This window comes from Onychomys torridus, chromosome 12 (assembly GCF_903995425.1).
Source record: "Onychomys torridus chromosome 12, mOncTor1.1, whole genome shotgun sequence".
NCBI classification, from domain to species: Eukaryota; Metazoa; Chordata; class Mammalia; order Rodentia; family Cricetidae; genus Onychomys; species Onychomys torridus.
Genome location: NC_050454.1, coordinates 57,114,090 through 57,138,930, shown reverse-complemented (window position 1 = coordinate 57,138,930; position 24,841 = coordinate 57,114,090).

Below are 24,841 nucleotides of genomic sequence, written 5' to 3'. Positions count from 1 at the left end.
GAGGGATTCTTGGAGAGACAGCTAGAACTGAGGGGTGTTTGTAGGGTTGCATGGAAACCTTGAACCCTGGAAGATTGCTAAAATACATGAAAGCAATCCTAAAAATACCTTCAAATAACAGAGTATAAACTGGCCATCTCTTGTCATCAAATGAAGCTTCCAGTACTGAGACTGGGTTACATCCAGTGGAACCATTAGCCAAAGGAGTCCCGTGGAAATCCCCAAACATCTCAGGCTGTTGTTATGACAGTAGTTTGCTCTCTACAAACTGACAGCATGACCCTACTGTTGAAGACGAAACCCACACAACTCTCTGAACTGGTGAGGTTGAGCTGCTGACTATATAGAATATTTACTCTTATATACTAGGGTCTTCATAAGGGAAGATACTCCGCAGGGTATCAAAAGAGAAACATAAACACTAACCCAGCCCCAAACCCTATGGCAGACAATCTGTCTTGCCTGAAAAATATGCTAAGGCAATGTTGACACAAAGTTTGTGCAAGTAACCAATCAATATCTGACCTGACTTCAGACCCACACTATACAAGGTGGAACTCATAATCAACACTGCTAATATGACCAAAAAGTGGAGGCTAGATAGACCAGAGACTTAGGGTAAAACCAAATACTTCTGCTCTTAAAAAATAAAAATGTACTGATAAAATAACTCTTAATAATATTCTGTTATATTCATTATTTGGATTTTCAACAAACAGTTCTTAATGATTACTAACGCCATCTCATCTCATTTCCATTGCTATTCTTCATCCACTTAAATATTTTCTACTGATTCCTAGAAACTCATGCTTTAATTATCTTTGCTTTACTGCTAATTATTGCAAAAGGAGACAGTCGTGTAGCTTGGTCTGTGTGAGAGGCCCCTGACAGTGGGATCAGGATTTATCCCTGGTGTATGAAATGGCTTTTTGGAGCCTATGCTCAGTCTAGATATAGCAGGCAGGGGCTTGGTCCTGCCTCAACTAAATGTACTAGGCTTTGCTGACTCCCTGTGGGAGCACTTACCCTTTTGGAGGAGGGCATGGGAGGGTAGGTCAGGAGGTGGGAAGGATGGAGGGGAGCAGGATGAGGGATGAGTGGGGATCTGTGGTTAGTATGTAAAATTTAAAAAAATCTTTAAAAAAGAATCATTGACTTTAACCATATTGAATTATTTACCTTGTTTGCATATGATATAACCCTGATTAAGTAGCCATATTTGGAAATTTTTACTTTCTTACAATGCCATAATATTAACTGTTAAGTGTAATTAAATTGACTCTGAAATTAATTGAATTTTATGTTCAGTAAATTTAAATTTTTTAATGAAAAGAAATCTTCATAACTATTTGTAAATTTCAGAGGTAACATAGTTTAAAGATTATCCTAAGTTATTACTTGGGAATTGTTCCTTTATAAAAGTCTTTTGTTGAAATCTTGAAAAGCCTGTGTGAAAAACATACCTTAGCACTGTTTTTTGAAAAACCATTTAATTGGTACTTTCATCCTAGATATAAAATTTGAAAGCAAAGTGTTACTAAAGAATTCCAAACAGCTTCACAAAGAATTTGCCGATTTAGGTAATTTAAGTAAATGGCTAGTTTATGTAAATACAAGTGTGCTATTTGATCAAAATTTATTCTATATGGCATTATAATAGGGCCAGTAAGATGTTTCGGAAGGTAAAGACACTTCCTTTTTTTAAAAATTTTTTATTATGTGTTTTAACTTTATACATCAGCCATGGGTTCCCCTGTCTCCCCCCCTCTCGTCCCCACCTACACCTTCCCCCAGCCCCTCCCCTTCATTCCCATCTCCTCCAGGACCAAGGCACCCCTGGGGATTCATTTAAACCTGGTGGATTCAGTCCAGGCAGGTCCTGTCCCCTCCTTCCAGGCTGAACATGTGTCCCTGTGTAAGCCCAAGGTTCCAAACAGCCAGCTCATGCACTAAGGACAGATCCTGGTCCCACAGCCTGGGTGGCTCCCAAACAGTTCAAGCTATTCAATGGTTTCACTTATCCAGAGGGCCTGATCTAGCTGGGGACTCCACAGCCTTTGGTTCATAATTCATGTGCTTTCTTTCAATTGGCTATTGTGCTCCAGGTGTCCAACTGTCGAGAAAGAGGAGGGACTGGAAGAGCGTGAATGGTAAAGACACTTTCTATCAGGCCTGATGACCTGAGTTTTATCACCAGGAGCCACAGTAAAAGACCAGAAATAACTCCTAAATGCTGTCCTCTGACAGTCATGAGAAGGCCTGTATCATTTCCACACACTTCCATATTAAGTTATTACATGGGACTTTTAAAATTATTATTATTATTATTATTATTATTATTATTATCATCATCATCATTAAGCTTAGGAAGTTTTTTTGGACCTATTGATAGCCTTTTCTTGTCCCTTTGCTTAGGTAAAGATTGTTAACTTGATTTTAGAATTTTCACTTCCCTGAGTAATACATTAAATAATCTTGTAATAAAACTTCCATTAATTCATTTTTTTAAATGTAAAACCTGAACTTCCAAAATTCAGATGTAGCAATTTCACCTGTATTATAGTATTCACTTGGCTAAGGCAGGAGGCATGATGAGCATATAAAACCAACCTGAGCTAAATAGTGAACTTCTATAGGTCAGGCTGGGTTGTAGATTGATATCTTATTTTGACATACAGACACCTCATGAGTGGTGAAACAAGAAGAAGCTCATCCTCATTTTTATGATGCTACTGAGCAGTTAAACCGATCTGGAACTTTGAGTTAGTCTCTCTCTCTCTCTCTCTCTCTCTCTCTCTCTCTCTCTCTCTCTCTCTCTCTCTCCAGAGTTTCTTTGTGTAGTTTTGGTGCCTGTCCTGGATATCGCTCTGTAGACCAGGCTGGCCTTGAACTCACAGAGATCCTCCTGACTCTGCCTCCCAAGTGCTGGGATTAAAGGCATGTGCCACCACTACGAGTGTCTCTTCTTGCCTCTTGGGTCTTCTTGGAAGAATGATAAACTTCAGCAGATACTTAATAGCATATCATATCATCCACATTCTATTGTAGAAGAGTAAACAGACTAGCCCCAGTACCTTGGATATTAAGCAAGCTTGAAAAATGTCTGTAGGCACTCCAGTAGAAGTTCTGAGACAGGCATATTATTTCAGATTGGTTCTGAGTTCAGAAATATGACATTGCCTGTAAGTAATACAAATGATGGAAAGTAGAACTGAATTATGTCTTTAGAGTAAGGCTTTCTGAATTCTGGAACTATTCATGTTTCAGATCAACTAAGAGTTTGTTTTCAAGGTCTGCTCTATGTATTATTGACTTACTATAATCTCTGAGTGCAATGTCCTAGATGCCAGTAGTATATCTACCTACTGTAACTATGATAAAATATCTCAATATATCCCTACATGTCTTCAGGTAGACAAAATACCTTTCCACATATGTTTTCCTTCAGGTATATGTTTTAGAGTAGATATGCTAACAGACTCCAGATCATTAGCCTATTAAAACCATTGATACTTGTTTATTAGTTACTTTTCACATCTCTGTTATTAAACATTGGATAGAGAAAAACTTAAATATTTGCTTTGGTCTGTAGATTAAGGAAGAAGACAATTGTCTTTGTTAGGGTTACCGTTGCTATGGTGAAACACCATGACCAAAAGCAACTTAGGAAGGAAAGGTTTTATTTCATTTACAGTTCCATATAACAATTTATCATCAAAAGCAGTGAGGGCAGGAACTCAGCAGGGCAGAAATCTGTAGACAGGAACTCATGCAGAGACCATGGATGAGTACTGCTTATTGGCTTGCTGCTCATGACTTGCTCAGTCTTCTTTGTTATACAACCTAGGAACACCAGCCCAAGAATGGCACCACCCACAGTGGGCTAGGCCACCCCTATTGATCAGTCATTAAGAAAATGCCTTACAGCTGGATCTAAAAGAGGCATTTTCTCAATTAAGTATCTCTTCTCTCTGATGACTCTAACTTGTGTAAAGTTGAAGTAAAAGTAGCAAGTACAGCATGCCAGCTGGACTGTGAAGCTCGCCGTTCCTATCTGGGCAGATCATGGAGTACAAATAGGTACAAATAGATGCATGGTCACTTATCTAGTCCCTCTTCCCCTCCACATTTTAAATATTATTCATTAAAGGGTTCTACCCCTTTGGGATGCTACTGCCTACATTAGATTCAGTCTTACCTCCTCAGTTAAATTTCCCTGGAAACATATTTAGACATGCACATCAAGAGGAGTGTCTTACGTGATTAGAAATCCAGTAAGTTACTAAGGAAAATCAGCTATCATAATCCTGTAGTCTTTAAGCCTTCATAGGGCTTATGCCCCATATCTCAAAACAGTGACTACAAACTGTTACTGCCTTCTGTTTATGACAAGGTAAGGAATACATTTATTATAACTGTTATTCTCACCTCTTAGAATTTTTAAAGGTGGCACTGATATCTATCATATACCTATAGTGTAGTTTTGTTTATAATTTATTATTTCAGAACCGAGTAGTGGAATTCAAGATAATTATATGTACTCTATGTGCTATGATAGTCTAATCTCACTGACTAGCAGATGTAAAGATTTTGTAAAGTACCAAGAATTCCTAAATGTTATGTCATCATTAGAGAACAGAGAGAAAAAGGTTCATGAAGGGACTCTGTCCAACATGTACATCTGTTGAATTAGCCATGGGCTAGGCATATACTTTCTACTTTGGTTCTCATAGACATCATTATAAAAGGGAGTTATGTTAATACTTCCCATGCAAAATGTATCAGAGTGGTCCTTGAGTTCAACAGGCTTCAAAACATGGAGGCATTCTTTCTTCACAGTTAGGTAAAAGTCTCTAGATTTGCTAGTGTGAGTACTGGTTATATACTTTCATTCTTGGCATGATATTGTCTATGTTCTAGCGAATATGAATCCCTGCCCCCATCAGTGGATCCAGGTCAGAGGACTAGCTCCAGTCATCAAACTGTTATGTAAGGAGGGGAGTCAGTATTACAGTGAATGTGAGATTATATAAGAACATTTAAGTTGCTTTTCTCTTCTTTCTGATTATCAATTGTGAGGTCTTCTCTTATAAGGAATGAGAAAAACAGCTGCACATCTGTCTTGATGCTGGGAATACGACTATCTAATCAGCAATAGGTTAAAATAATAGATAAATGAAGAATCAAATAAATACATACATGAACTTGGCAAATTTGTTAAGTACTAAAGAATCCAAAGAGTTGAGATTTTCCACCTACCTGGAGCTAAAATGTTCGAACAGCAGAACACACAAATTCCAATATGAGTTCCTTTAGTTTTCTGTCAAGCTCTGCTGTTCATATGACTTAAGGGCAGCTTCAAACTGCCCGTCCTCTTATTTGTCCTATGACTACAAGACGTGAGCCTTTGTATATCAAGCCACAGCCCTTACAACTTCTCTCACCTACATTTTACATGCCAATGTCACTCAGATTGTCATTGTATTTTCTCATATATAAGTATCTCTCTGAAATAGTCAGATAATCCTATTTTTTCATATTACTTACACTTGAACATTATATGAGCATTAATCCATGAGTATTTTTTATTTTTATTTTTATTTTTGTTTTTTTGGTTTTTCAAGACAGGGTTGTTCTCTGTTGCCTTGACTGTCCTGGAACTTGCTCTGTAGACCAGACTGGCCTCAAACTCACAGACATCTGCCTTTCTCTGCCTCTTGAGTGCTGGGATTAACAGTATGCTCCACCACTGCCTGGCTTTCATCCATGAATACTGTGCATGAGCTTCCCCAAGAAAATGGTTTATTCCCTGTGCTTAATTTATTTCATATATGATTTATTACCACTGGAGGGTATTTCCTGCCATTATTTGACCAGTGGGTCACAAAGTTAGATAATTTCAACTAGGAGAATACCAGTGACATGAACCCCAAAGGGACTTTGGGACCTTGGTCTCCTGGCCTCTCTGCTCCTAGGTTGAAATATGACTATTGTGTGCATTCCACTCCTGGCACTGCCATCTAACACTTTTACAAGAGACTAAGGTTATTGCAGCTGTCATACCTTGCAAGTTCAATCCCCACAGTTGTATCAAGATGCTTGTTATATTTCTGGACATGATGACCATTCTCTGTACAGCAAGAAAGAGGAACCAATGAAAATAAGAACTTTCTAGAAGCTCTTCCATCATTATCCATGCAGACATGTCACTGGCCATAAAAGTATTCCTTAGTTAGGGTTTCTAATGCTGTGAAGAGATACCATGACCATGGCAGTTCTAACGGAAAACATAATTGGGGCTGGCTGGCTTACAGTTTCAGAGGTTTAATCCATTGTCATCATGGTGAGAAACATGACTGTGAGCAGGCAAACATGCTGCTGGATCCATAGGCAACAGAAGGAGACTGTGTGCCAAACTGACTAACTTGAGCATATGAGACCTCAACACCTGCACTCATAGTGATACACTTCCTCCAACAAGGCTACACCAACTTCAACAGGGCCATATTAGTAGTGCTACTCTTTATGGGTAAAACATTCAAACACATGAATCTATGGGGGCCATTCCTATGCAAACCACCACAAAGTGTCAGAAGGTCACTTGTCTGTCACAGAATTTGAACAAGTTTGTGATTTTCAGTGACTACTTTTCTGCACAGGGAAAAATCTGCAATATTTAGCTCAAATAAGGAAAAACTAAATATCAGGTAGGCAGTTATGCATCTTTGCAAAATTACCTGCAAAGAAATCTCAGGTGCATGACAGGAAGCCTCCATCACATACCTTGGAAACTTCATTTCTGGTATTCAGATCTTTCCCATTTTGAACTAGACACTTAATGATCTGTGTGATAAATAAAATTCCCTATAAATTTAACTTGGTGATACCCAAGACTAGACTATAAAATCATTTTAATTTTTGCCTTGAAACTTTTGCAAAGATTAGCGTTATTTTACAGTAAAATGTTGGACAATAAATATTTGATCATAAGTGTGTGGGTTATAGCTCAGTGGTAAAGCTCTTGCTTAGATTATACAAGCCTGGAAGTTGTTCTGTAAGTAAATATAATTGTGAAAGAACCCTGAAACATATTCAGATATTATGGATCATACACTTGAAAAATGCTCCCAATAGTCTGCCTGGTGGTCACACCTGAGGAGTGTTTTCTGATTGGTGGTTGATGTGGAAGGGAGTTATTGATGTGGTGGGCAGTACCATCCCTAAGAAGATGATCACAGGGAATATAAGAAAGCAAACTGAGGAAGCCAGGCAGAGCAAGCAAGGGCACACCACTCCTCTATAGTCTCTGCTTTGGTTATCGCCTTTAGGTTCCTGCCTTGAGTCTTTTCCCTTCATGATTGATTGCAACTGTAAAACACTTTTATTCCCTGGTAGTTTTTTGGCCATAGTGTATTATCACAGCATTAGAAAAGATTCTTTTCTCTCTCTCTTCACAGATTGTAGGAGCCAGAGGGGTCAAGGATATTACAAGAAAACCAACAGACACGACTAACCTGGCTTTTAGGAACTTACAGAGACCAAACCAAGCCTGCATGGGACTGACCTTGACCCCCTACATATGGGAGATAGTTGTGTAGTTTGCTCTACTTGTGAGACTCTTGACAACGAGAGTAGGGACTGTCCTTAACGCTTTGGCTGGCTCTTGGAAAACTATTCTTGTGGTGGTATTGTGTTCCCCAAAATATTGTGCACCCTAATAAACTTATCTGTGGTCAGGGCATAGAACAGCCCACTAGATACAGAGGCCAGAAAATGGTGGCACTCATGCCTTTAATCCTAGCCTTCTGGAGGCAGAAATCCAGCTGGATCTCTTTGAGTTTAACGCCACCCTGGAAACAACCAGGCATGGTGACTCATGCCTTTAATCCCAGGAAGTGAGACTTTACATGGAGGAAGTGATGGCAGAAAGCAGAAAGATATATAAGGAGTGAAAACCAGGAACTGGCTGGTTAAGCTTTTAAGCTTTTAGCAGCAGTTCAGCTGAGATTCATTCAGGATGAGGACTCAGAGGCTTCCTGTCTGAGGAAACAGGATCAGCTGAGGAATTGGCGAGGTGAGGAAGCTGTGGCTTGTTCTGCTTCTCTGATCTTCCAACATTCACCCTAATACCTGGCTCCAGGTTTGTTTTTATTAGTAAGGCCCTTTAAGATTCATGTTATATCCTCATTCTAGATTGCCTTGTCCAGCCTTAATATGCAAGGAGATGTGCTTTGTCTTACTGCAATTTGATGTGCTGTGCTTTGTTCATATTCATGAGAGGCCTGCCCCTTTCTGAATAGAGGAGAAGTAGATTGAGGAAGAGGCAGAGAGGAAGTAGGGGAAAGGAATGAGGGGAGATAAGGAAAAGAAAAAGAACTTTTCTATTACATTACATTAACAAATTATTTATTTAAAATATTCAATTTTGGAATGCTCCATAATTTGAAAATGCTTTTTTGAATGATGATGTTCAAAGGGGATAAATATTAATTACATTTGTAACCTGAGGAAATAACATTTCAAAAAATTGGAATGATGAAAAGTGTGTGTGTGTGTATGCGTGTGTGTGTGTGTGTGTGTGTGTGTGTGTGTGTGTTAACATGGCATGGTATATAGACATACCATCTATTGTGTTCATCTGTTAAAAAGTAAATCGCTGAGACATCCATCATTGCAACATGTTCAAAGAATGAAGAACAATATAAAGAGTTGGGGTAAGAATGGCAACATTTGAGTGAGAAAATGTTTAAAAACTTTTCATCTTGAAACCTCGGAGTTTGAATACTATACACTGTCCCTAGATATCCACTTTTAAAATGTGGTTTTTTTTTTTTTAGTATTTTAGTCTGACTATCATTTTATGTTTTAATAGGAAAATATTTTAAAATTGTAATAAATGAGTTAATGGAAAATAAATGAGCTACTTTGAATTTATTAATGCTTTTAAGTCACAGAGGTTCATTAAAGTTTATAATAAATAATTTTAAAAAATGACTACTCTAAACAAATATTTACTGGAAATTTAAGTGTAAAATTACATTTACTCTCAATCAATTCCATAAAGATAAAACATATTCTTATTCACCTCTTTTTAGCTTATTTAAAAAATGTGTATGTGTGTGTGTATGTGTGTGTGTGTGTGTGTGTGTGTGTGTGTGTGTGTGTGTGTATGTATAAACAGACAAATATGAGTGCAGGTGTCTTCAAAGGGAAGAAGAGGGCAGTGGATCCCTCATAGCAGGAATTACAGGTGTGATATGTGATATATATGTGCTAAGATCTGAACTTATGTCTTCATTGTTGACCATGAAACACTTAATCACTTAGCCATCTTTCTGTCTCCTCTATCTAACTATCTATCTATCTATCTGTCTGTCTGTCTGTCTATCATCTATTATCTATCTATCTATCTATCATCTATTCAATTGTAATGTGGGTCTTCTACAGGTAAGGATATCCTTAACTTCTGACTCTTTTTGTCTCTATTTCCCAAGTTCTGGAATTTCAATGTACATCACCCTGTCCTAGCCTAAATGTGATTTTTTCAAAAAATTTCTGAAGATTTTAAAGAAATCTTTAAAATAAGATTGTATAAATTCTAACATATAATATAAAAGGTTTTTAAAGATTTGACAATAGAATTAAGGACATATGACATAGCTTTCAGACTTGGGTTGCAAAACATGCTATGATATGATCAGCATTTGTGGCTGATTCTCTATTTACAATAAAATTTAATAGAAGGTATAAATGTGGTTATATGATAGTCCCACAGCTTGGACATCATAAAAACATGTATCTGAACACTTCACCCAAGAATGTGGTAAGATTGCTATCACTTGTAAAATAATAAGCCAAAAAAGTAAACATGTCAACTTATATGAGATGTTTAGATTAGAAACATCTAACAATGCTTGAAAGATTTGGGATGAAATTAAAAACACATAGTGTTGTAATTAAAAGAAATGTAATTTATAGATGTCAAATCATAAAAGACATGATAATTGTAGGCTTTAAACTTATTTTCAATATTTCTACCTCTAGACATTGCATGACACAAGATAGCAATTTATTTAGTTTTGAAAACTTCAGATATTAAAACAAGAGTTATTTGAATATATACTTATATTCACATGACTGTAACATATGACCAAAGTTCAATATTGAAAAAGTCTTTTGGAACAGGTTGAAATTCTGAGAAGAACTTTATTAGCTTGAAGCTTATTTCAGGGGAAGTTTAGAAATCATTCTCTTAGTTTCAACCAAACCTTGAAGGCTTGAATTTAATTGAAAATGTTAAAGTTTCATTTCAGGCTTCAGAGATCAGATCTGAGAAAAAGGGTGCCATTTACAGACAATTACATCCTTTGCAATGTAATATGTAATAATCCTTATTTTCAAACTATGGATTTCCATATTAGATCACGTCGAGATTAGTGACTGGTAAATAGTATGTTTCTGACATGAATACCTTCGGGTTTCTTCAAAGTAGCTGTAAGTTAATCAATTCCCTACCCCATGCTGGCTTTCTAATGAAGAATGATGTTTTTCTCAAATTCAAAGGGACTCAGTGTGCTGACCCTAGAGTCTGATTCTAACAATAAAATCATTTCTCTCTGGAGCACAACTTCAGTGATATGGAAGCCCCAGATTTAGTCTCAAGGCTGTCACAATAAGCTTGCACTGTTAATCTAATGCCTGCTTTCTCATGCATCTTTCATTTAACCATGTAGACCCCATTACCTCCAAACATAGTAGGAATAATACTTCTACTGTCTTCTCTTTGGTGGGCTCTATATATTTCCAGTCCCATTTTGCTTCAGTGAATTGTTTCCAGGATTAACATATATGATGATGTGTCGTGCCTGCCTCGACCAGCAAGGATGACGCAACAACGGGACTCTCCTTAATACAGTTTAATCAGGACCCTTGGTTAGTTGCATTGTCTCTCCCCTGGGGCAAGCCTCTCCCAGCACCTAAGTAGGTCTGGGCTGCCAACCCCAGACAGCCACATGGGCACTGTCCACAAGTTCACGCATATGCCAGCAGCACACGAATCCAGCCATAGCCAAATAAGGAGCTGTTTACCATAAAGAGTGTTTGCCATCAGGAAGGCAGAGGGTAGAAGCCAGCGCCATCTTTAGGGTGCGGCTACACGCAGCTCTCTACAGTCCCCCCTTTTTGTTTTACAGAGCAACAGGCAAGAGTAGAGGTCTGATCTCTGCTAAAATGGAACATGTACTAATGTTTGTCCAGGCGTTGTCCACCCAGAGAACACTAGACCCGTCCGATACCCTTTTCACAGAGGTGGGAGTTAGGGTACCAACCCACATGCAATCAGACTTGCTCTTCTTGAGGTCAGCGTATCATAACCTCAAGTGCAGTGCGCAGGCCTCGCATCCTGTGCCTAAATATCTTTTAAAGTAGCCAACCAGGCTTGGGGGGACTGTCCTGCATCAATGGCCATAAAGGCTTGGACAATCATGGCTGCATGGCGACGCTGTGAGATCCTAATGCGACAAATGCACCACAAGCATACTAGGGAGGTGAGCACCAGTAAGCCTACTAGGGCTCCTATTCCCGCCCACTCCTTCATGTGATCCATGGCTGTAGCAATCTAGGAAGATAAACCCTCCACCAGTCCAGTATCCACTCGGGTCGAATTCACTGTGACAATAGCCACTCTCAGCTGGTCCATCAGGTTATCAAACTCTCCGGTCCAATTGCCTAAAAGATAACTAGACAACCTTTTAGATAAATCTGCAGCAGAACAATTGGAAGCATCCAAATTCAAAAAATTCAGAGTAAATAATGCAAGAGAGAGTCTGTCCTTAGGGGTACGGCCATAGCCTATTCCCCCTTTTTGGTCGCGGCTCTATTGAATTACCCGTCCGCTTTTGTTGCGGCTCTACTATTACCCGTCCGCTTTTGTCGCGGCTCTACTTACCGGTATACCGCCTGACTGTAAAAAGTTCTGAGTCCAATGGAGAGACTTGGTAATTTTCCCCGTACGTTCGTTTCTCCTTTCTCCCTGTAAGGGCCACCACTTGTCACACCCGCCTCGACCAGCAAGGATGACGCAACAACAGGACTCTCCTTAATACAGTTTAATCAGGACCCTTTGTTAGTTGCATTGTCTCTCCCCTGGGGCAAGCCTCTCCCAGCACCTAAGTAGGTCTGGGCTGCCAACCCCAGACAGCCACGTGGGCACTGTCCACAGGTTCACGCATATGCCAGCAGCACAAGAATCCAGCCATAGCCAAATAAGGAGCTGTTTACCATAAAGAGTGTTTGCCATCGGGAAGGCAGAGGGTAGAAGCCAGCGCCATCTTTAGGGTGCGGCTACACGCAGCTCTCTACAATGATGCATATAATAACAAATTTAAGATATCCATCCTATTAAAATATTTAAAGAATCGAGTATTTCAGGGATTAGACATCTGCTCTAATAAGTCTAGTATGATTAATTACAAAAGGCTAATTTTAGAGTAGGATAGTAATTTAATGCATCAAATTGGCTATGCCATGGCATATTTAGATATGTGGTAAACAAGAAAGTTATATTTAACACATGTGGATTTATAGCTAAACAAATTTAGGTGCATAGTATGTATGAGCCACATCCAATTATTAAAATGCAGAATAGGACAGACTTTGGACTTGATCTGTAAAAGCATAGTGAGATATTTTAAATTAATCAGTGACTGAATGGTAACATTTGATATCGTTGCAATTTAAGCTACTTCCTCTATGTGATGCAGCGATTTTTCAGTTGGATGTTGGTGTCATCCTACCAAGCATTCATTAGTGTCTGGAGAACTTGTTTTATTTCAAAGAGGTAATTATGGTTATTGCAAGATATTAAGCTTGCTGCTAAGCAGCCTCTGAATGTAACCAATTAGGTTCCAAAGCAAAGAACTATCCTCTCTGCCCCGTATCAACATCAGTATCATTGAAAAATCTACATGTAGAATCTCTCCTTTGTTGATTTCCTTTGGACACTTGATTTGTAATACTATTTAAAGACTGACAACTATTAAATTTACATATTCCTCATATTCTGATATAAACTTACTGTTTTAGATGCCTAAGTATTCTAAGATAGCTAAATTCAAACTTCATTCATGGCTCCCCTCTATACATATTAAACTCAGAGCACTCCCAAATTGAGAAAAAGGTAATGTATTTTTGAACATGAATACATCTTGTGTAATAATGGAATACATATGTATCCCACTAGCATTTTGTGTTGTATCAATGCAGTAGTATATTCATGATAAGAATGTTCTCATCATCTCACTGATTGTCATCATTGTATTTTTCTTATTGTAGTCAACCTCATATGCACTCTATGCTAATGACCAAAATACTTGAATTTAAATGCTTCTTCTCATGTAATTATTTTGAAATCCTTGGTACATCTCTAAGTTCAACATCCAAGTAAAATATTAAGTTTTGCCTTTTCACTGTTTTGGTAGACATGACTGTCATTTATATTCTTTTCTTGGAACATTTTAATTTCATTTCAATTATCTGCACATAAGAGTATGATGTAGAATAAGTGGTAAAAACATTAGTATTCTCTCAGCATTGTCTGTGAAGGAATATGTGGCTTTCATATGAAAGTCTTTATAGCATAAAATTTAAATTAATAGATAAAATAAGACCCTTATGCTTTAGGAAATGATGCACCAAAAGTTCTCAATTTATGTTGTACAGAACAATGGTGGTCTGAGTTTGGGACCCAGGACACAGTATTGATCAATGAGACTTCATGAATTAATTCATTTTAATGACTTATCTCTAGCACTAAGCTATTCTGGAGGCTTCGGATATTTGTAGATGCACTAAATAGCATGAAAGTTATAAAGGTTTATTTGTGCTTACCAGTTAAAGCTGATCATGTGTAACTTTAATTAAATGTGGGAAAATAAAATGTTTTCTTAATGCTACAGGGTAATTGGAAAAGATAAAAGAATATTTGATAATGGAATGTGTCCTTTTTTTCTTACCTAGAGACAAATGCAAAGTATTATGACTAACATTTTAATACTTTTATTCATTTTAATAGAATATGGCCTGGTGTACTCTTAGCTACAAAGATATTAATACAAACTTAATTCCTACTAAGTATTTTATACTTTGATATCAGTATATTAGTAATTATTGGCATAACTGGAATATAGTATAATTAATAGCTATCCTAATTAAGGATTAGTTTATTGTCATACTCAACTTATTATTTTAAAATACATCTGAATTATTCAGGATTTTAACAAAAAAAGTCTCATTTTGAAATGAGTGCCCCAGATTAGATTATGAACTTTAATTCTATAAGAATACTTATTTTTATTTTTAAAAATTTTCTTGATTATTTGATTTAGCATATTTTTATCATATTCTTTCCGTATCTCAGTTTCTCCAAGACTCCTTACTCACCTAAGTTCATGTTTTTTCTCTTTCTTGAAAACAAACAAAAGAAAAAAAAAGACACTAGAAGACATGGAGTTCAACTTGCATTGATCATCTACTTCTGAACATGGGACTACCCAATGACACTCCACTGGAGATAACTTATTTTTCCCCTACCAGCAGCTATCATTTTTTCTTGGTTAGCAATGGAAACCTGTGTCCATTTCTCTTACTTCTTACTGGATTTTTTTTTTCTGATTTGAGTTTGTGTATTGTACATGCAAACATATGCCTTGTTGTGTCTGAAAAATTATATATCCTTAAAAATGGCCACCATCTTTGACTCTTAAAATCTTTCTGCTTCCTCTTACACACAGATCCCTGAACATTGGGTGGAGGGGTCTGATAAGACATCCCATTCAAGACTAAGTACTTCAAAGTCTCTCATTCTGAATGTTTTTTCTAGTTGTGGCCTCTGTGTTAATTGTCACCTATGGCAAGACGAAGTTGCTTTGATGAAAGTAAAGCAATGAACAGACTTATGGGTATAACAATATGCCATTGTGAGTCACTTTATTGCTATGTTCACATAGCAAAAAATAGTTGTAGTATATTTTCTGCTGGGAGCATCATCTATCTAGTCTAAAGTTCTTGGTCTTATTAACAAGATCAAATCTCATGCAGTGGACCTTAAGTCCAACAAAACAATAGTTGGGTACCCTTCCAAGGTGCATACCACTTTTGTGCCAGTAAGCATACCTTGCATTTATGTGGTTATTATTGCTCACAAGGTTCTTATCTAGTTTGGACTGATGCCTATGTTTTTCCTCAGGCAGTATGTATAGTACTTTCTAGCAGCATGAACTCTATCAGTAGGGGTGAAGTTTCAGGTCAAGTCAGCTAGATGTTATATGCCATAAGTATGTTGTATCTTCAACAATTATGTCTTATCATGAAATTGTATAGGGTAACAAATACCTTAGCAATAGCCTATAGTGTTTAGGATGTTTATGGCAACCTTTTAGCCAATGAATCAATAGGATGTAACACATCCCTGATGATGGGGGTTTTATTTAGTATCGTATGATGCCTAGGTATGGTTTTGTCTTTCTCATTATGTGGTAGCTTCATTTAAATTCATTTTATATATGCCTGTATTTTAGGATGATTCTATAATCACAGATTTCTGCAAGTCCTTCCAAAAGAACTTTAGTGTTAGCTTTCGTTCACATATGCCATTATCTACCCTGCCCTTCATCATCCACCTCTTTAGCCCCTCTTGTTCTAATTTTCTCTCTATCTTTTTTATAAAACTATTGTCCATATCCCACCCCTTGGATGGTCTTCATCTCCCACACAGACCCTAACATCTATATAAGCTCCTGAGTGCTATAATGAAAAAACGTACATTTAAAGCATAACTGCCAATATCCACATATAAAATGTGTAATGTTTATCTTTCTTGATCTGGGTTACCTCACTCAGGATGATTATTTGTAACCCCATTCATTGGCCTGAAAATTCCATTATTTACATTTTCTCACAGATAAATAATATTCTATTATATGAGCGTATTACATTTTCATGAACCTTTCAGTCCATCACAATGGAAGAGACACAGCAACAAGATCATAAGCTTCTGTGGGGAATGCAGAAAAGCTATATACCAACCCCTAGAGGAAAGGAGAAAGGGAGGAAGTGGAGCCAGGTTATAACATCTCAAAGTCTGCCTGAAGGGTGTACTTCCTCTTGTAACCCCACCTGCTTAAATCCCATAATCTTCTCAAATGATACCACATACTGTGAGCCAAGTGTTCAATACATGAGTCCATGGGGTACATTTCTCATTCAAGCTGCCACACTTATAATCAAAGGATATTTTTCTCCAGTGTCAATGATTATTTACTTGAAATAACTTTAATATTAATATTTATAGTGATATTCTATCTATTATCATATATGTTCTTGAAGTTGGTGAAGTTTTTTTATCCAAATCTTTTGACTTTAACATTATCAACTTTAGCATCCTGATTTCTAGAAATAGTCTATTCAAGCCAACCTGAAATACATGCTTTTTTGTTTTATGTATCTAAAAATGCCCTTAGCCTTTGCCCATTGTTCAGGTCTAAAGCCATTTATACATTTTTTTAGTTATTTATTGTTGGAACACTACATACTACTGCCCAAAATCAATATTAATTATAGTGCTCCAGAGAAGCAGGACCAATAAGAAATGGATTTAGTTGTCAAAATTTAGAATTAAATTGTTATATAGATAGAAATATCAACCAATTTACTTTAAAGAATGGACTCATACAATTTTGTGGGGCATGCAAGTCTGAATTCTGCAGTGCAGGTCATCAATGAAGGAAGGAGAAGTTGATTTTAGTCTTGAGACAGAAAGACTTCTACTTAAGAGACCTCAAATTTTGCTCTATAAGTTCACAAACCATGCCCATGTTTCCAAAATTAATTTCTATCACCTAGTCATACTTCACCACAATCATAAAACACTGTTTAAGAAACTCTCAAATCAGTGTTTGTTTAACTCACATAGGCTAACAAGACGGGAGAGATGGCTCAGTAGTTACAAGAGCTCTCTTTGTTCTTCCCAGGGACCCAGGTTTGGTTCCCAGGAGGTACACAGTGATTACCACACTGTGTATCTCCCACTCCAAGAGATCTGACACCCCTTCTGTTCCTACACACCCATTGTATGTACATTGTGCACAGGTACACATCCAGACAAAATACTCATATTCACAAATTAGATGAATAGATATTTGAAAAATCATTGACTAAACCATTCTAGAAAAGCTGATAAAAATATCCTCACACTGAATAAATAATTTCATCTTTCTCTAATTTTATACAGATCAGTATTTTATCTGCATGTTTTTCTGTGCACTATGTGCAGGCAGAAACCACAGAGAACCCTGAAGGAACAGGTTTTCTTTTTCTACCATGTAGGTTCTGGGTCTCAGGATTGATAGCAAGCATCTGTACCCATGCATTGCATATTTTAAAAAGTTGTTCATAACACATTTTCACATAATATCCATGTTCAGAAAAATTAAAAGTCACTATAAAGCTAAAGCTTTATAAAGAGTATACATGTGGTATATTCTTTTTGCATATAAAATTAAACTTATTTACAATGTAACATTCTTTATGACCTAAGTCTAAATATTGCATATATTTTTGTTTACTATACTTGAAAATTTGACAAGGAATGATTCCTCATGCAGGTTACTCCTGCCTTTACCATTCAAATTCCTGTGCTGTGTCTGGTATTAAATCCTGTGAGCGGTCCAATCAAGTTAGTTTCTCCTTTGCCTTTCCTAACCCCCAGGTACAGGTCAGTCAAAGAAGTTTAACCCATTTTACTTTCTGTTATGTTCTTAAAAGTCCTCATATTAGTTTAGTATTCAAGATAGCTCTACATTATTTTGATTACCTTTGGATTCATGATAACTATAAATGAAGTTAGGTTATGAGCAACTATTGAAAGATAGAGACATTTTATAACTATTTCATGTAAGTATTTTAACTCATCTCAACATGTTTACTGTGAGATACAGTGGTTTGCTCTGAGTGTATCTAAAATTATGGAGGTTTTAGTTTAGGATTAATTGGCCAGGAAAAGATTGGATAGCAGGAAGCTATGCTCAAACTAAAGACTGTCATTTCACAGATTTAAAGATGTTCCTTATTTTATTTAATACATGTTCATTCACAGATATTGCTTGCAAAATCAGTGCTTCTGTTTATCTGACTTTATATGCAATGTGAATTGTGGAGTTTGAAGCATTTTACAGAGTGAAATATGCAAATGATTAACGGATTTTCATTTGACCCTGCTACTTTTCTAATTACTGTACCTGAGGTAATGAATGAGTAAATATTAATCATTTCACAGTCAGGTGCCTCTGTGCATAATATGAGCTGCTTATTTCTTCACAAGTAAAATAGATGGGATGTACAGGGAAAGTTTCTAAAACCATGGCTGGGCAGAGCCATTACAGCAATACTACTGTTGCACTTTAAATCATACAATGATAAAATAAACATAAACATAATAAATAAGTGTAAGGAATCAGTAGACCTCTGCATAAACACTGAAGAAGTCTCATAATTATGTTTGTTCCTTGTGAATGGCTCTGATGATATTATAATGCTTACATCAATATTTTGCTGTTAATAACTCTCATGTATTTATGTGGTTGCCTCATCAGAAGAACATTCATAAGCTGCAATCATTTATTAAATCCCTTCTAATGTACTTAGGTTGGCAATAACTCTTATTAAAGATATAGAATTGTGCTTTTGTAATAACTGGGGAGGTAATATATTCCAGTGGTTGTCTTTAGAGGAAAAGAAAGCACAAAATATTTCACTCCACTGAGTTGGCCAATGTACTTTCAGACCTCTACTCTATCAACATAGTAATATGCTCAACCACTTCAGTTTCCACATTGGTTTAAGGTAATAATAATAATGATACCATTTTATTGATGATGAAATGAAATACACATGATGTACACAGTATATACACTGACTCAAATTTAGCTTATAAATTATAACATTAAAAAGCATGAGTTTTTTTTTTAAAAAACAATATTTTCCATCATCTTCAAAATACTTTTTCAAATTCTTTTTCATGTTGTTTTACTCCTCAGTGATAACCTCTGCAGAATCTCCAGTGTGTTACAAGGCAAAATCTAAAATAATCATAGCTTTATAAAAGAACTCCAACTAACAGCCTCAAATTAAATGTGTTTTTTATCTACACTGTTTCTGTCCTAGACTTCTATTCATTTACTAGGAAACCATTAAAACCTCCCATTGTACTGCAGATAAAAGGCCAGTGTCAGAAAGTACAGTTCTCTGTCTACTACAAATACACCTTTTAATTTAACTACATGCTATAATTACTTCATGTATAATCCATGATTTCAGACCCCCCTCCCATTTTACTTATAACTAATATTGGAGGTCTACTTGTGATTTCAAATGATATGGTCTAAATTTTAACTGCCAACTTTGCACAGCCTAGAGTCCTAATGAGAAATTACCTAAACCATGTTAGCCTTGGGGATATATGTGGGAGAATGTCTTTAATATTAAATAAAATGGGAAGACCATTTCAAAATATGGGCAGCACCATTTCAAGGACCAGGTCCTGATCTTCATAAGAATAAAAAGAAGTCTGTTGAGCATTAGCAACAACAAGGAAGTGTACTAGTGTTCACTCCTTATTCTTGACCCTGAGTATGATGTGACTAGCTCCTTGAACTCTTGCCCCAATTTACCCAAGACAATATACAATGACCTAAAATAAATATATAATTCCTTTCTTCTCTAAGTAGATTTTTCTTAAAGTATTTTATCTTAGCTGCAAAAAAAAAAAAAAAAATGAGACTGGACTAGAAATTGTCACCAAGGAAGAAGGTTGTTGTTGCAATTAATCTGACAACATTGTTTGGGAGAACTAATGTGGACAGTTGTGTGACTTTGGGATGGGAAATCCATTGAGTGTCCATGGCTTAATGAAGTGTTCTGTGGAAAATTCATAGTGGGAGTGCTGAGAGGGAAGTAGACATGAGAGGCTCAGAAAGGATGGAGACTTTTCCTTACATTGCCCAGGTGTTATTCATGTGATATTTCGGCTAAGGATCTTTGTATGTTGCTCATAATTATGGTAAAGAAGCAGCCACGATTGTAAAAGGGAGCAGCAACACCAAGGTGAATGTTTCTGTGCTACATGGGAACAAGTGAAAATATCTTTGCAAGGTCAGCACTGAGAATTTGATACAGCTATGGTTCAAGAAGGGTTGGCTACATCTTACACCTACACAGCACATGCTCCTGGTTTTGAATGTGTGGAGGGAATCCAGTTTGATTTCTTTAGGTAGGGTAACATTATGTAGCAAGGCACCAAGGGGCCGTGTTTGAAAGTGAGTCCTCCATTCAATGGAGACCTCAAGATGCTTGAGTTGAAGAGGGTATTGGATAGTCTAGGGTTTTTTATTTGGTAGTATATTATGTCTAGTTGGGTTATTACTCCTTTTCATGCTATATCAACTCCATTTAAATCTGTTTCATATATGTATATGTTTTAGGAAGCTTCTACAGTAGTAGGTTTCGCCTATTATCTAGAGTATATAGGACTGGAAGGTTTTATGCACACTACTGGAGAATGAATACAATTAGCAATCTATCCCAGCTATGAGCCTAGTGAGCATTAATACTTACTTGCCTGAAAGGCATGGGCATTGGGGCAATAGTGGCACAAATGGTAATGGAGTAGCTAACGACTTTATGACTGGATATAAGAGCTGCTTCATGAGATGGAACCCATACCTGATACTGTTAATGAGGAGTCTGAATCTAGATAGGCTTAAAGGGAAACCTATTATAGTTATTCTGATAAGGGAGCATAGCAATAAGATGATTCTTTTTTTCTCTCCTTTTTTAAAATTTATTATATTTGTGTTTTAATTTTACACACCAGCCATGGATTCCCCTGTCCTCCCCCCTCCTGTCCCCACCCCCACCTTCCCCCATCCATTCCCATCTCCTCCAGGGCCAAGACTCCCCTGGGGATTCATTTAAACCTGGTGGATTCAGTACAGGCAGGTCCAGTCCCCTCCTTCCAGGCTGAGCAAAGTGTCCCTGGGTAAGCCCCAGGTTCCAAACAGCCAGCTCATGCACTAAGGACAGGTCCGGGCAGGAGTACAATTGTCAAGAAAGAGGAGGGACTATAAGAGCCTGAATTGTTGAGACCAAGATTGGAAAAGCACAGGGACAAATAGCCAAACAAATGGAAGCACATGAATTATGAACCAAAGGCTGTGGAGCCCCCAGCTAGAGCAGGCCCTCTGGATAAGTGAGACAATTGTTGAATAGATTGAACTGTTTGGGAGGCACCCAGGCAGTGGGTCCCGGACCTGTCCTTAATAAAATGATTCTTAATGGCATAAAGTAGACCCGTAGATCTATTTCAAACATTGTTCAAACCTCATAAGAAAAGTTTCTTTTTCAGGAGAAGGTAATTATCACCGAAGATCACAACTGAGCATCATGCAGAGGATGAGAAATTTCTGATTGTTCTCCCATGAATGGGATGTCTTTTTCACACTCCATTCTCTCAAGACTCAGAGATCTATATAGAAGAAGAGGCAAGAAGGCTGTAAGAGCCAGTGGGTGTAGACAATATTAAGTAAACATAGTTTTCCAACATAATAAACCATAAACATATGAACTCACAGAGATTCGGTCAGAATCACAAGGCCTGCATAAACTCAAGACAGACAAAATTCCCAGCATGGAGGATTACAAGTGGTCATCACACCAGCTAAGAAGCCTTTACAAACAACAGCTGTTGGGAGAAGAAAAGTCAGTTTTGTCCAATGGAGTATTAACCACAGGCAAAGGTAGTTTCTGTTTTCAGAAAACACTTGTTAAGAGCAATCAGACTCCAATATTTTTTATTGGCTGTTTTGTTTTGTTTAGTTTGTGTGTATGTGTATGTTGGAGAGACAGAAAGAACCTTAAGTTGAATGAGTAGGAATGAAGGATGATTTCACAGGAGTTGGGGAACAGGAAAGAATATGATATAAATATACTGCATAAAATTCAAAAAGGATATATAAATTTAAATGTAATAATAATTAAAATTAAGAAAATAAAAACTAAAAGTTTGCCCATTTTAAACCAATATAAAAGGAAAACATTTTAAAACACCCAAAACACTATCATAGCCAGTATCAGTTCTAAAGCTTATATCTCACTAGATGTGATGACACATACTTACAGAAGAAATAGGAAATATAAGAGAACCGCAGATGAGATTTCAGAAAACCAGGGCAAGTATGGTTGACATTGAAGGGAAAACAAGGACGCTAATGTAACAAATACCTTTTTAACATATATTCTGTAGGCTCTGCTCTTCTGGAAAATTATAATATGGCATTCATTACAAAGAAAATACTGTGGTCCCCATCTTGAGAATACACTGCAGCATGCAAACAAAAGGGAACTGAAGCTGCAGAGACACTAGTGAAGCGATACAAACGTAAGACCATGACGACCCCATTGTTAGGAAGAGGCCAAACACTGGGCCTCCCATGACCTTTGAAGACAGTGCAGATAGCGTGTGTAGTGTGTCACTAGTGGGAAGTCTAAACTGATTTTTTAAGACTTTAGTCTGACCAGGTGGTGGTGGCACACACCTTTAATCCCAGCACTCAGGAGGCAGAGCCAGGCAGATCTCTGTGAGTTCCAGGCCAGCCTGGTCTACAGAGAGAGTTCCAGGAAAAAAAAAAAAAAAAGACTTTAGTCTGATATTTGGAAAATGTTGTTTTATTAAGAAGGCAAAACTGTGAATGAGAATCATTTTTTTTATGACAATTAAGACAAAAATAGTACATTTCTGAAGTCGAAGATGTCAAAAAACGATGTCTAAGATAATGGAATGGGTGATTATGTTGGACACTGAATAGATCTGGAATGATGGAATGAATATAAGAGGCTATGATTGGAGACAAGAGAGGAAATGATTGAGAGACTTTGATGAGCAAATGCTAAAGATGAAGAGAGGGAAAGGAGCCGCGAAATGCTGCTGGGTGCAGACGAGCCAGAAACTTACATATTTCTTTCTTTTATTTTTCCCTTTTTTTGTTATTTATTATATTTGTGTTTTAATTTTACACATCAACCATGGGTTCCCCTGTCCTCCTCCCTCCTGTCCCTCCCTCCCCCATTCCCATGTCCTCCAGGATCAAGACTTCCCTGGGGATTCATTTAAACCTGGTGGATTCAGTACAGGCAGATCCTGTTACCTCCTTCCAGGCTGATCAAAGTGTCCCTGTGTAAGCCCAAGGTTCCAAACAGCCAGTTCAGAGCGTGAATTGTCGAGACCAAGATTGGAAAACCACTGGGACAAATAGCCAAACGAATGGAAGCACATGAATTATGAACCAAAGGCTGTGGAGCCCCAAGCTGGATCAGGCCCTCTGGATAAGTGAGACAATTGAATAGCTTGAACTATTTGGGAGGCTGTGGGACCGGGACCTGTCCTTAGTGCATGAGCTGGCTACTTGGAAACGTAAGTATTTCTTAACGTTCTAAGGATAATGTGGACATTCCAACACAATAAAATTGAAATGGCTGGTGAAGCCAACCTCAGTGGGATAGAGAATGAATAGATCTGGAATCTATTCAGGGAACCTATGGCAAAAACAAAGCAGAGAAAGTTACATATATATCATCATGTCTCAATTAGGACAGGAGAAAACGTTTTGTGAGGTGAGCGTGAGCTCAGTGGAGAGTTCTCTGGTTCAGGAAGAAGAATGTAAAATTAGGAAGATCCAAGAAAGAAAAGTTACAATGAAGCAAGAAAATCTTACGGTATAAATCCACATACATAATTGGATAAGATCACTTCATGTTGAGACAGAGAAAGCTGGGAAACAGGCAGTGCTGAATTTATTTCTGAAATTGCCTTACCAGATCAATTACTCAGAAAAGAGAGAATTTACTGGGGTTATAAACATGGACTGATGGTTTCATGTAGTAATTCCATTTCCCCAAAACATCTTATTCCCTTATTTCTTCAAGTTTTCTTGTTTTCTAGAAAGACTAATTTCTTGTCAACTGAAGAAAGGGTCATTAGATTGTTTTAAGTATATCTCTATATATCTACTCAACACAATATTGCCAGTAACAGATGAGGCAAATTTGAAAGACAACTGCACAAATGGCTAACTGATATTGGATATTTCCCTCTGAAATAATGTTACTATATTTCTACTTTGTGAGATATATGGATGCTTGCTAACATGCCTCTGTTTCAGAGTAGTGCCATATTTATTTTGACAACATTTAGCATTCTTATGGCAGAGATTCTCCAGCTTATGTCTACTTATTGTTTTTATTCAAGTATCATGTAGATGTCTTTAACGATTTTATGGCAGAAAAGTTTGCTGCCAATGGCAATAGAAATATTTATAGTACCAGGATATAAGTAACAGGTAACATTCCTAGATTACTACCTGCCTCTTACAATAGAGGTTTTGTGAAGATAAAAATACAATTCCCAAAGTTGATTTTTTTTTATCTTCAAATATATGGTTATCTCTGATCTTAATCTAGGGATGTGGGTGAATCTAAACAGGCACCCATTGATATCATCTATTTCCTAGGGAATTAATTATATGGTAAAAGTCAACAACCACAGAAGATGCTGTTTGCAAGAGTGGGTGTGTTAATCCCTCTCCATTATATGTCTGCTAGTGAGTATTTTCTCCAGTCTCCTTTGATGCATGGTTACATGATTTGTTACAGTGAACCTACTCATCTGTTACTTACCTTTCTCGCTGTTGTAACGAAGTGTCTAAAAAAAAAAAAAAAAAAAAGGAACTTAAGA